Genomic DNA, 14415 nt, shown 5'->3' on the forward strand with positions numbered 1-14415 from the left:
ACTAAATGGATTTCTAAATACCAGCCCCAAAGTCACATGACAGCACCTGAAATAATCTAATCTTCTGCTAAATCTGTCAAGGATATTTATGAAATATAATCATGTCCAGAAGGCCCTATTAAAAATTTTTTTTATGAACAGTAACCATTGTAACTAAAAACTTGCCTGAAGCGTGTATCTATTTACCAAATATCAGCTAATCAATTAATGCCACCCTCTTGGTGATTTCTTATTTGATTAACTTGGGGAAAGTACAAAAAATCCTTCTTTTTTCTTCGTCATAATACTACCTAAGTGACACTTAACATTGCTGGATGATGAGGATTCATTAGAAAGATGTGTTTTGTAATTAATTAAAGGAAAGAGATTCAGACCGAAATTTTTGCTAACTAAACAACCGACATGACTCGTATAGATGGCAAAGCCATTATGATTGGCTGGAAACTGAAAGCAAGAATTTGATTTTTCAACAATATCTTTGGGTTATAAAATAAGCTACCATGAACTAAGCTGAGAGTGATTTCATATCCTTCTTTTAATCTGCCTGTGGCACATGTGCCTATATTTGTGAAACTTGCAACTCAAAAGTTCAAATGACTTGTATAAAGAAAAACACATATATCATCAGACAACCAAACTGAAAGCTCAAGGGCAGTGAGTCAGCTCTGCCTGGTGATGAGATATTGGTGCAGAATTTTGGTGGAGATCCTTTCCCTATACTCAGATAAATTGCAGACCAAAAGGAAAATAACTGAACACTCTCCAAAATAGCTCAAACTTTTATAACACAGCTCATCTAAGCAACCCAGGTCAATATAGTAGATAAAGAATTCTTTTTTTGTAAGGCATAGCTCCCCACCCTTTGAATCCTTATTGAACAAATTTTAGATACTAGAAAAATAAAGATCTAATTTTTTTCTCCAAGCTGCCCATCTTTTACCATACTTTCTAATATGAGAGGAAAAGAAACTAGATAGGGTCACCAAAATCCTAAAAGATTATTGCACTATGGTGGTTTTTCCAAAATGTATGACTTAAACAATCATTAAATCTTAGAGCTGGAAGAGATTTTAGTGGTCTGGTCCAACCATATGCTTTGAATGAATTCCTCTCCAGTGTCCTCAAGTACTCCGCTAGATACCTCTAATGACAGTGATTTCCCAGTTTCATGAGACAGTCCTTTCCATCTTTGTACAACTCTAACTATAAGAAGCTCTTCCTTATATAGAGCTGAAATCTATTCTCTCTAATTTTCACACACTAGTCCTGGTTCTTCTCTTTGCAGCCAAGTGGAATAAATTTAATCTCTCATACACTTTCTCTGATACGCTTTCCATGTATCACTCCCCTCTCCCCATCAAATATATTCTGATCCCTCTTTTGCAATCTCTTTTCTCTCCATTCTTCCCCCACCTAATTCTTTTTTGCAATCTTTCTGCAAGCCTCTTGACTTGATCCCAAATACTAAGATTTAAAGTCCTTTACAAAACCATACTTATATTTCTTCTCTAAAAGTATGGATCAATTCTCTTCTGCCCATGCTAATTTTGGCCTAATAATTAACAGCAAGAAGGCACAGGTGCTCCATCAGCCACCACCACACCATCCATACATGGAATCATCAGTTACAACAAATGGAGAAGTTTTGAATGCTGTGGATAAGTTCTCTTACCTTGGTAGTATCCTTTCCAGGGATGTACACATTGACAATGAGGTTGATGCACGCATTATCAGAGCTAGCTCAGTGTTTGGGAGGCCCTGAAGAAAAATTTGAGAGAGAAGAGGTATTAGACTGACTACCAAACTGAAGGTCTACAGAGCTGTTGTGCTGACCTCATTGTTACATGCCTGTGAAACATGGACAATCTACCAGCACCATGCCAGGAAACTGAATCGCTTTCATTTGAACCGTCTTAGGAAGATTCTGAGGATCACCTGGCAGGATAAGGTACCAGACACTGAAGTCTTTGCTCAAGCTGAATTGCCACGTATTTAAACTATGCTTCAGAGAGCGCAACTCTGATGGGCTGGCCACATTCTTCAAATGCAAAGTGTATGCTTGCCAAAAAGACTATTTCACGGAAAACTCGCATGGTCACGCAGTGGCCAGAAGAAGCAATACAAGGACATTCTCAAGGTCTCTCTCAAGAACTTTGGATTTGACTGCGCAACATGGGAGGCACTGGCACAGGATGGCTCACCATGATGTACCCACTTCAGAAAGGGTGCTGTTCCCTATGAGCAAAGCAGAATTGAGACAGCACAAAGTAAATGCAGGATGCACAAATTTGGGATATCCACCCCAAATATGCACACAGACTATCTGTGCCCAACCTGTGGTAGAGCCTTCTGAGCTCATATTGGTTTGATCAGCCACAGTCGGACACACTGAAATTTTCACTTTATCATGGTGATGTCATTTTGGTGCTCTTCAAAGATGAAGGACAACAACCAACCAATTCCCTTATACTTTTTTTATTCTCTGCTCTCTTTTTAATATAGATTTTTACCTCCCTTTCTTTTTTCTCTTCTTCTTTCTTTCTTTCCCTTTAACTTCCTCTTTATAATCCTCTTTCCAAACTTAGAGTTTGTTTTGCTCATGATTAATCCCTCTCTAAATCTATCCTCCATATTATACACTTCTTTCCCTTTCGTCCTCTTTCTTCTTGTATCCTTGATGAATTGACTGTATCCCACACCACACTTTATGTGTGTATTTCTGTTTATGTTGTCTGCCCTCTTTTAAGCAGTTTAGATGAAAGGGTCATTCAAGTGATGTATGTGACACCATTACTCCCACTCCTTCGACATTTGTATATATTTCTAATTTTACACCCAGATTATATGAAATGATAGGTTTCCCTATACTTCCTCCCATTTTTATCCTTAGTATATCCTTTCCATCACTTCCTCATTTTTTTCTTCTTTCAGCATTGTCAAAACATATAAAAACTATTTCTATTTCTTCTGATTCATTTGACTACCTCTATGATCATTTATGTCATTAGGATTTTAAAAGAACTCTTGTATCATCCCTCCTTCCCCATTGGAATGTAAAGAGTTCACCTTTATAAAGCTTCTGATTGACCACTTGTATTTATCTTTCATTTTTTCTTTTGATTCCTGTATTTGCATTTCAAAGTACCATTTCAGATCTGTTTGTTCAGCAATACTGAAGATCCATTTTTTCTCTCGTAGGTTTATATTCATTTTTACTGGTTAAGTTATTCCTAGTTGTAGATTCATATCTTTTGTCTTTTGAAAATAACATGTCAAGTCAACAAATCTGGCACATAATGAGCGTGTAATAAAGGTTTAGTGACTTGGAACTGACTTTTTAGAATATACATTCTACCTCTGCTACTCATTAAGAGTGGTAGTTGGTAAATCTTGCGTGATCCTGATTGTGGTTCCTTAACATTTGAATTTTTATATTCTAGTTGCTAGTATTTCCCCCCCCGCCCCCCTTTCTGGGAGCTCTGGATTTTGGCAATGAAATTCCAGGGAATTTTCATTTTGGAATTTCTTTCAGGAGGTGATTAATGTATTCTTTCTGTTTTCATACTGCCCTTTTGTTCTAACATGTCTGGGTAATTCTCTTTAATGATTTCTTCACATATGAAAATAAAGTTCAGTTTTGGTCATGGATTTCAAGTAGTCCAATAATTTTTGAGTTACCTCTTCTTGGTCCACTTTTCAAATAAATTGTTTCTGATATTAAACAGGCTATGTTTTCTTCTATTTTTTTCAATTCTTTGACTTTACTAAAATATTTCTTTTCTCCTAGAGTCATTAGCTTCTATTTCGTCCATCATAATTTTTCGGTAATCTGTTACTAGAGAAAGCTTTTGTACTTCTTGTGTTGAGTTATTAATTCTTTTTCCAAATCTCTCCTCTGTGGTTGACATTTCCTCCATAATTTCATTTTAAAATAAAACAAAAAATTCTTACATAATTGCTTCAAGGAAATCTAATTATTCTTTTTTTTCTGTTCAGTCATATCCAACTCTCTGTGACCATATTTGGGGTTTTCTTGGCCAAGATATTGGAGTGGTTTGCCATTTCCTTCTCCAGCTCATTTTAACAAATGAGGAACTGAGGCAAACAGGGTTAAGTGACTTGTCCAGGGTATCACAGGTAGTAAGTGTCTAAGGCTAGAGTTGAACTTGAGTCTTCCTGACTTTAAGACTGGCTCTCTATCCACTGCACCCCCTAATGGCCCAATTATTCTTCTAAGCAAGCTGCTTTTCCTTTGAGGATTTAATTGTAACTGTTTTTGAGTTATTATCTCCTTCTGGATGTGTCTTGTGCATCCCTAGCATCATAAAAGTTCTTTCTGTTTATTTGTTTACTCATATTTGGTGCCAAGCCTTCAGGAGCTGAGTTCTATGTCTCTCTTAGGGATCAGATCAAATTGAAGCCCTTTTCTTGGCTGCTCAGCCCCTTCCTCCACCACGTGGGTCATTCCTTCACCCAGACACCTTTCCTTGGAGGTCAGACCAAGTTAGGGCTGCTTCCTTCAGCCTATGCCCTTTCCTTCCAATTTCACCCTTCCTTCTAAGACTGATCTAAATTGAAGCCCTTCCTTTGGAGGAGAGAAAGAGAAAAGGGAGATTCTTTTTTTTTTTTTCACCCTTGGCTAAGTTCTTCTAAGGCTAAATTCACTCCACCTGGTGGAATGGCTCTATTAAAGGCCCTTTCCTGAGGTGCAGGGGGGAAGTATGAGGGGGAGGAATTTCATTTTTATTTACTTCACTAGATTGAAATCCTTTGTTTCTAAGCTCCCCACCCTCTTTTTGCTCCCCCTTTTCTTCTTTTAAAAAAATGAGAGAATGGGGAAGAGAAGGGAGAGAGAGATTATCTAGAATTACGAAAGTGATGAAGAAAATATTAATAATGGAGATTAAACTTTAAAAATGTGTTGTGCATACAACATACTCCCTCTCTTCATCACTGAGCACTTTGAGAAGCAAGTCCACAGAATGCACATATTCCCAGGACTGAACCTTCATTGCACAGTACCCTGTTATTCTGTAACCCTTGGCTCAACGGGCCAGTTGTGTGTAGCTCTCTCCTCACTGGCAGAGATGGATTGCTCACTGCCCTGAGACTGCAAGAGGGCATGTAGTCAGGGAAAGCTGAAGAAGGGAGATGGGCTCTTGTAGTTTCCAAATTCAAGAGAGAATGAATGACTTTCCAATCTCTTTTCAGGTCCATAAAGGGAAAGAGCACCTCTGAGAAGAAGTCAATATGCAGAGGAACTGGTAATCTCCATCATGTTCTTAATCCCATTTTATTATAATCAAGATTTTGGGGAATTTCCGCTTGGATGAGAACTGAAACTTTCACTCTTGGTTCAGCTGAGTTATCCACTCACAATAGGAAAGCTTATTCACTTTGTGTATTATCTGGTATCTATTTTCTTAATGTATACTTTCTCTGATTTCTATTTTGCTATCAAGTTAGATAAATAGGTTTATTTTTTATTTGCTGTGTGTGAATTGTGAAACTGATATTTGGTGGGAAGGGAGTCATCTTGGATATGTACATAGCTTGGGGCTCCCCTTCCCTATTAAAGGATAGTAATTAGGAGTGTAACTTGAACCTAAAATTTATTTCTTCTAGTCTGACAACATATAAGAGAGCAAAAAGATATAATTCTAGCCTAGTTCCCCTGTCTCTGAGGAAAGCAGAGTGGCCAGTCTCTAGTTCCAATCTCCTCCTTTCCTTCCTAGCAGGAATCAAAGTCTTTCTTGGAGAAGGGTTCAGCAAAGTAGCCACTAGAGATATGTATTCTTGCCCCCCTATAAACCATATCTGGACAGACTCACATGAACATGCATGACCCACACAGGCAAAACAAAACAGCAACTATACAGCATATCATCCCTTACATATTTCATAAGAGACCTTCTACAGTCAAGTCTGATATTCCTCACCAGTTATGTTTCACTTTGCATTACTCTCTATCTCCTGATGTCATATCCAAATTGGAGTAGAGGCCTCAGAGGCTATCAACCCCACTCCCTTCATTTTATAAATGACAAATCTGAGGCCTAGGAATGTTACATGAATTGTCCAAGGTTAGTAAGCATTGGAGAGAAGATGGAAACCCAGACATTCTGATTCCAGAGTCAGGGTACTTTCCACTATAAATTTAAACACATTCCTTCCCTTGATATTTCCACTGCCAACATCCATGCATCTTCACAAGCCTGGAATGCCATCCTTCCACGTTCTCTGCCTCATAGAATCATTATTTTCCTTTAAACTTGAGCCTTCTCTGGTTCTCCCAACCACTCTCCTCCCCAAATAATGCACTATGTCTTCAAATTACCTTGTGTTTACTTATTTTTGTACCTATCCCTTCCTTCTGCAGAAAGTAAACTCTTTAGAAGCCACAAGCTATTGTGCTTTTGTTTCTGTACCCCTAGAGACTAGCCTAGGAGCTTGCTTAATAAATGCTTGCTAAAATGATTTAAGTACATACTATCACAGAAACTCACGTCATCACAAATAGCCATAGAAAGCTTTTGGAGGAGAGACTCCTTCAGAGTCTCCATTCTGTCCTACTGAAACAAATGTTTTTAAATTATATATATATGTTAGATACATATTATATATACATGTAAAGTACATATTTCAATATGTAAAGCATGTATGCTTATAAAATGTCTATTACGCAAATATGCATTGATTAATATGCATACTTTAGATATTTATGAACTATATGATATATATGCACAATCAATGAACAATCGATACCGCAGAATCTTGTTATTTCTACATCTTTTAGTTAATTTTGTGTTCATAAAGATAGGTGTGTTTGTGAAGATACAAAAATGTTGAGAGTGAAATCTCAAGGGAGATTGTGGAAATGGAAATGGAAAGTACAGTAACAGTGAAGTCAGAGGATAGGGGTTCCCAGTCCTCTCAGCAATGGAATATATAATTTGCTAGAGCCTGTTCATTTTCTTCAAGTAATCTTCACCAAGGAAACAGGTGAGGACTTTGGTCAACAGATCACAAGCCTAGCACAGTTATGATATAGTAGTGATGGGGATTTAAAATACGCAGACAACTACTAGACTTCTCTCTCTGACAAAATTCAAAATTATTTTTATTTGCCTTAATGATAAATTCATCTTTAAGAAGTGGAGGAAGCAAAAAGGGGGAAAATTCAGTTCTGAATCTGATTCTCTCTAACAAGGAGGGCAAGCTGGAGCAAAACTGATAGTAAATTTGGGGGAAGTGACCATTTCTTCCTAGAATTTATGATGTAGGATAAAATACCAGTCATATATAGTCTGTCAGTTTCCCTAGATTTTTGGGAAAGCAGATTTTCAAGTGTCCAAAGGAAGAATAGGTAGTATCTTATGGACTAAAATTCTACAGGAAAAAAATAACACAGGAAGGGAAGGGAAACTCAAAAATGAAATTCTGAAGACATAAAAGGAAAAAAAAAAAGGAGTTTTCTGGAGATCAGTGTGAATACACAGAGAACTCACCAGTCAACTTAGATATAAAAAGATATGAATCAGAGGCAGGTAATTGTCATGGAGGATGTCCTATAGGAGCCCAAGTAGAAGAGGGTATTCCTATTGATAGTGAGGCCTCCATACATACATTTTGCAGATGTTAATTGCCTCAAGCTACAGAATATTACAGAGGTAGGGAGTTGATCAAAGGAGATACTTAATCAGTTTTATGAGTTTATCAAGAAGTGAATCTTTGTTTGGGGCATTGATAATGTCTGACCATCTGAGGATGCTGACTTATCAATTATGGTCTGATGCCCCAACTAGAGCACACTTTGGATTCTAGGGCAGGGTGTGCATATACCTGTGCAATGGCGTTTTCTCTCCCTCCACTGAGACTTATTTATCATCCTCTTTGAAAACTATTTAGCCCCGGAGATAGTGGCTTCAGTCTAAGAAATGGTAGCCAATGGGGCAGTGGTGGAGGACCATTCTTCTTGGAACTTGAGTTCCTGTACTTTGAGTCCTGGACCCAGCCCTGGGCAGGCAATGGCAAAGTCAAATGATGGTTATACATGTTGTCAACTACATGATCTCAGGAAAGGGAAATCAGGAGTTCCTAAATTCCAGATATCTACAGCAAGGGTTCTGCTGGAGTCTGTGAACTTTTTAAACTTTTTTAACTGCATTTTTTAATATTTTGATAGCTATATTTTAGTGTAATGGCTTCCTTTGTAATCCTATGGATTTTCTTTTATGTATTTAGAAAACATTCCAAGAAAGCATTCACAGACTTCCCCAGAGGGTCAAAGAGGTTCATTCTAGAGAGAGAAGGGAGCTCCTGAGTAGAGGCAATTTTAAATTTAACCTTACGGCAAACCCAAGTTCTCGGGTACATGATCAGGCCTACTAACAAGAGACAAAGGAATTCCTGGTCCAGCAGCAATATCTTGGAGAAAGGAGATTTTTGAAAGTCCTCTTCCTCCTCTCCTCCCCCACCCTGTAAACTAGAGAATCAGCAAAGTAAAAAAAAGATATGACATGGGGAGAACAAAATAACAGCAACCAAAACCCTGGACTTGGCACTTCCCTACTACTATGAGTTATTTGGACAGTATAGGTACAGTAGAGATACAGTTGCTTTCTTACCAGTCCAAGTAAATTTCTCTTCTGAGGAAGTCCAGGCTCTTAAGGCACTTCCATAAGGCTAGATGCCTCTGTGCTTACGTCAAGAGGAGAAAGGGCAGCTCATCAGAATGTTGAGGGGTTGCCTATCTAGTAACTCCATGTTTATTTTACTTCTGGTGCTTGTCCAAGTCTTTAGGGTAGTACTATAAGGGTGAAGAACTATTTGGCTTCCAGAAAATCTCCCTGGAATGTTGGGAAGGAGTTTCCTCTCTAACAACTCCAAGTTCATTTCCAAAGGGAGTATAATACACTGGCTGGTATTATAATTCCTATAGGTCTTGTGGGGGAAGGTGCAACTCTCAAAAGAGGGAAGGAGAATGCTATCAAAGATGTATGAGCTACTATAAGTTATCTGTGTATTTTCTGCATTTTCTCCATGGTAGAATAAGGTATCACCTGATATGCAAAGTTACCTTGAGTGTTTATGTGGGATCAGAGCATTTTTGCCAATCCTGACATCTCTCCTGAGCTTCAGTTGTGAGTTTGTGTTTTAATTGCATGTTCTGTATTCATCTCAAACTCAACATGCCTAAAACTCATTACCCTTCCCCTAAGCATACCCCACTTCGATACTTCCATATTTCCATTAAGAAGTCCACCATACATCCAGTCAAACAGGTTTTCAACCTTTTCTTTTTCCTTGATTCTTCAATGTTCTTCACCACACATCTGGTCAGTTGCAAATTTTGCCATTTCTGTCTCTATACTGTTTCTTTCACATCTCTCCCCTTCTCTCTGTTCCATGAGCACCACTCTAGTTCAGGCCCCATTACTTTTCTTCTAGACTCCTAATTAATCTATTCAAATTTTACGTAGCTGCCAAAGTGGTTTTTCCTAAATCGTACTTATACTCCACAATTTAATAAACTCCAATAGCTTCCTATTACCTCTAGGATCAAACATAAACTTCTCTGTTTAGGTCTTAAAAAATTTTAAAACCTGGCCCCAACTTACCTTTACAACTTTATTATACAATACTCCTCTTTCTATATTCTATGTTGTAGTCAAGGTAGCCTGTTTGCAGTCCTCACATAGGATATCTCCTCCTCTCTCTCTATATATTTACATTTATGTGGGGGAGTGGTCGTTGTATGTTTTCCTATGGTTGATATGTACTATTATTACTTTACCTTGCCTCTTAGAATTCTTCAAAACTGCTCAAGTGACAGTTTCTACATGAATCCTTTCATGATTTCCTAAGACACTATTACTCACTCCCACAAAATTTACCCTTTATTATTTGCACATATTCTTGCAAACACTTATCTGCATACAAATTGTCTCCTCTGATAGAATGGAAGCTTATTGATGGCAGGAACTATTTTATTTTTCTTTATATTCCTCTGTCAGGCAAAATGCCTGACACCTATTAAGTAGGTAATAAAAGCTTTGATTGATTGACTGAAATAATAGCGTACAAAGTATCTGCTTCTCTGTATTTACCTCTATTTTGTTTGTGACTCAGTATGTGATTGTCACACCTGGAACTCTTGTGACATGCGTACCTCCTGGAAAGTTTGTACCCATTCAGCTGTAGTCCTTGAGCCTGCCACTGACTTGTTAAGTTTTACAAAGCCCATCAAGAAGAACTCAGTTCAAACTAAAATAATTTAATCAAACAGCATAGAAAAATAAGTGATAAGTTTTCTCTACCATGTAATCATACCCATAAAAATATACTTTCTAATTGGTTATTCCATTACCAGAGCACACACAGAGAAAATATATGTGACCTAGACATATATGGAGTTAGCTAGGTGGTGCAGTGGATAGAGTGTGGAACCTGGAATCATGAATTCCTGAGTTCAAATTCAGCTTCAGATACTTATCAGCTGTGTGACCCCCAGGCAAGTCACTTAAACCTGTTTGCCTCAGTTTCCTCATCTGTAAAATAAGCTGGAGAAGGAAATGGCAAACTGCTCCAGTATCTTTGCCAAGAAAATCCCAAATGGGGTCAACAACAGGTACATATGAAATAACATTCAAGTTCTATGGTCAAGGCATAGGCATGGCTAACCTCTGACCAACAGAGTTATGGATATCCTCCATTTGTGTTCCTCTCCTACTCTCTGCTAGATGTTATATCATCCCTACTGGGTGCCTTTGCTGGTATCAATCTGTGGTGTTCCCTTAGGAGTATTTTTGCTACCATCTGTTGAAGTACAGCAGGCAACAATTTCTCTCCTTGTGAGGAAGGGCTAGGATATTTTAGTCGACATAGCCTAAGGCTTATTGGCCATGTTACAACATAGAGTTACTTGAATGACTGTGGAACTTGTTTGGTAGCAGGTATATCTTGGACAGCAGTACAAATTGTTAATCAACAGGTCTTCTCTAATGATCCCAAACTTCTTCCTGAAACAAAGGTTCATTTTCAAGATATCACTATTCTATGGATGTTATTGAATGCTTTTTTATGGAAAAATAGTTTCCAATGAATTAAAAATAAGTACCAGTCAGAGGATAATAGAGAAGAATATGGTGATGGGGGTCAGGCTATAGCACATAATGAATTAGGGACCCTGTAAAAGAAACAGAGTAAAAGTTGAGAGCAAAGAAATGTGATCAGAAAAGATGAGTCCATCTATAATCCCATTTTAAGAATGAGGAATAACCAAGCAATGTGACATCAAGAGATCAAGAGAAGCCTTTATTACATTGGGTACATACCTTGGGGTTAAATTTTTGAAGGACCAGGATAAGAGTTGATTGGTGTGGAAGGTAGGGATGGGCTGAGATCTACATCATGGTCTAGATAATCTATATAGATAAGATCGCAAACCTTTTATGATTTTGACCACTATATTCAGTCAGGAAGCCAGAAAAATCCCACTGAAGCCTTCAAGTCAGGATTAAGTCTATTGTCTCTTTGTTGTTATTTTTTTAATTGTTCTTTTGCTACCCCAGTTCACTGTCCTTTGCCCATCCAACAAGAATGAAGTTAGAAAATTCCTTTTAAATCTTGTCAAACCTTTGATTGTCTGAAGATATCCCCTCTAGCCACTTTGGAGATTTCACCTGATTGATTGGTTGTTGTCCTTTGTCTTGGAAGAGGACCAAAATGACATCACCGTGATAAAGTGAAATTTCAGTGTGTCTGACTGTGGCTGATCAGACTAATATGAGCTCGGAATGCTCTACCACAGGTTGGGCACAGAGAGTCCATGTGAATATTTAGGGTGGATATCCCAAATTTGCGCATCCTGCATTTACTTTGTGCTGTCTCAATTGTTCTCAAAGAGCACAGCACCCTTTCTGATATGGATACACCATGCTGAGCAGTCCTGTACCAGTGTCTCGCATGTTGCACAGTCAAATCCAAAGTTCTTAAGAGAGACCTTAAGAGTGTCGTATCGCCTCTTCTGGCCACCAGACGATCACCTGCCCCATGTGAGTTCTCCATAAAATAGTCTTTTTGGCAAGCATGCATTTTGTATTTGAACACCATGGCCAGTCCATCAGAGTTGTGCTCTCTGAAGCATAGTTTGAATACTTGGCAGTTCAGCTAGAGCAAGGATTTCAGTGTCTGGTACCTTATTCTGCCAGATGATCCTCAGAATCTTCCTAAGACAATTCAAATGGAAGTAATTGTTTCCTTGCACGGCGCTGGTAGACTGTCCATGTTTCACAAGCATATAACAATGAACTCAGCACAACGGCTCTGTAGACCTTCAGTTTGGTAGTCAGTCTAATACCTCTTCTCTCCCAAACTTTTCTTAGATTCCACCTAATAAGACATCCAAGGAACTGTGCAAAAGTAGGCCAACAAAGTTTTACTCAGCGCCATCCCTAGCCCTCCAAATGCTCCTGGTTGACATGCAAATTGATGTGGGGGGCAAGCACAAAAGGTTTAGGTGAAGTCATTGAAGGTATTAACCTCCACCTTTGATCCTGTTTTCCCTACATTCCTGCTTTGATTATACAACCCTGAAAGCAAAAAATCTAGTTTTTACATCTCTATGCAGGATGGATTTTTCTGTACCTCTGTCTGAAAAAAAGTATATTTTCCTTTGTCTCATTTCCCCCATATACCTATTATATCACTTATTTAATAATCTCTGTTTTTTCTTATTTATCTTTTTGTTGGATTTATCTTCTGATAGAGAGGTATTAAAACATCTTGTTACTAGTTAATATTTTAGCAGTGTCTCCTAGCAAGACTAATCTTTTCCTTTTTATATATTTTATTACACATAATTATTAGGTATATATATGCATAAATATTTAGCATTTTTATTTAAAGTTTTGAGTTCCAAATTCTGTCCCTCCCTTTCTCCCCTCCTCTCCTCCCTCCCTGAAACAGTAAGCAATCAGATGTAGGTTATGCATATGCACGTAAAACAGTTCCATATTAGTCATTTTCTACAAGAAGACCCAAATTTTAAAAAAGAAAGTGAAAATCAGCATGCTTCAGTCTGTATTCAAACAATATCAATTGTTTCTCTGGAAGCCAATCATTAGTCCTTTGGGGACTGTCTTGGATCATTGTATTGCTGAGAATAGCTAAGTCATCGCAGTTTCTGTGTACAATATTCTCCTGGTTCTGTTTACTTCGCTTTGCATCAGTTCCTGTTAAGTCTTTGCAGGTTGTTCTGAAATCATCTTACTTGTCATTTCTTATAACACAGTAATATTCCATTATAATCACATACCACAGCTTGTTTAGTTATTCCCCAATTGATAGGTATCCCTTTGATTTCCAATTCTTAGCAGCCACAAAAAGAGCTTCTATAAATATTTTATACAAGTAGTTTCTTTTCCTTTTTTGGATGTCTGGGATACAAACCTAGCAGTGGTATTGCTGGATCAAAGGGTATGCACAGTTTTAAAGCCCTTTGGGTATAGTTCCAATTTGCTCTCCAGAATGGATGGATCATTTCACATCTCCACCAACAGTGCAATAATGTCTCAGTTTTCCCACATCCTCTCCAACATCCAACATTTTCCGTTTTTGTCATATCAGCTAATCTGAGGTGGAACCTCAGAGTAGTTTTAGTATGCATTTCTCTAGTCAATTAGTGACTTAGAAAATTTTTCATAGGACTATAGATAACTTTGATTTCTCTGTCTGAAAACTGCTTGTTCATATCCTTTGACCATTTATCAATTGGGGAATGACCTGTGTTTTTATAAATTTGACTTAGTTCTCTACATATTTGAGAAATGGTGACTTTATCAGAGATAACCTGTTGCAAAATTTTCCCCAGTTTTCTGCTTTCTTTATAATTTTGGTTGAATTGGTTTTGTGTAAACACTTTTTAATCTTATATAATCAAGATTATCTATTTTACATTTTGTAATGCTATCTCTTATTTGGTCCTAAATTCTTATCCATAAATTTAATAAATAAACAATTCCATGCTCTCTTAATTTGCTTATGGTATCACCCTTTATACATAAATCATGCACCCATTTTGACCTTATCTTGGTATATGGTGTGAGATGTTGCTTTATACCTAGCTTCTGCCATACTGTTTTCCAATTTCCCAGAAGTTTTTGTCCAATAGTGGGTTTTGTTCCAAAAGTTTGAATCTTTGAGTTTATTATATACTAGAATACTATGGTCATTTACTATAATGTAGTTTGTACCTGATCTATTCCACTACTCCACTGCTTCATTTCTTGACCAGACTGTTTTGGTAATTGCTGTTTTATCATACAGGTTAAGATCTGGTATGGGTGCCTATATATGTAAAAGTGATATGTTTTCATTGCTTTAGTGGAAAGTATACTGGATTGGGAACTCAGC

The sequence above is a fragment of the Notamacropus eugenii genome, chromosome 3 (genome assembly GCF_028372415.1).
Source record: "Notamacropus eugenii isolate mMacEug1 chromosome 3, mMacEug1.pri_v2, whole genome shotgun sequence".
NCBI classification, from domain to species: Eukaryota; Metazoa; Chordata; class Mammalia; order Diprotodontia; family Macropodidae; genus Notamacropus; species Notamacropus eugenii.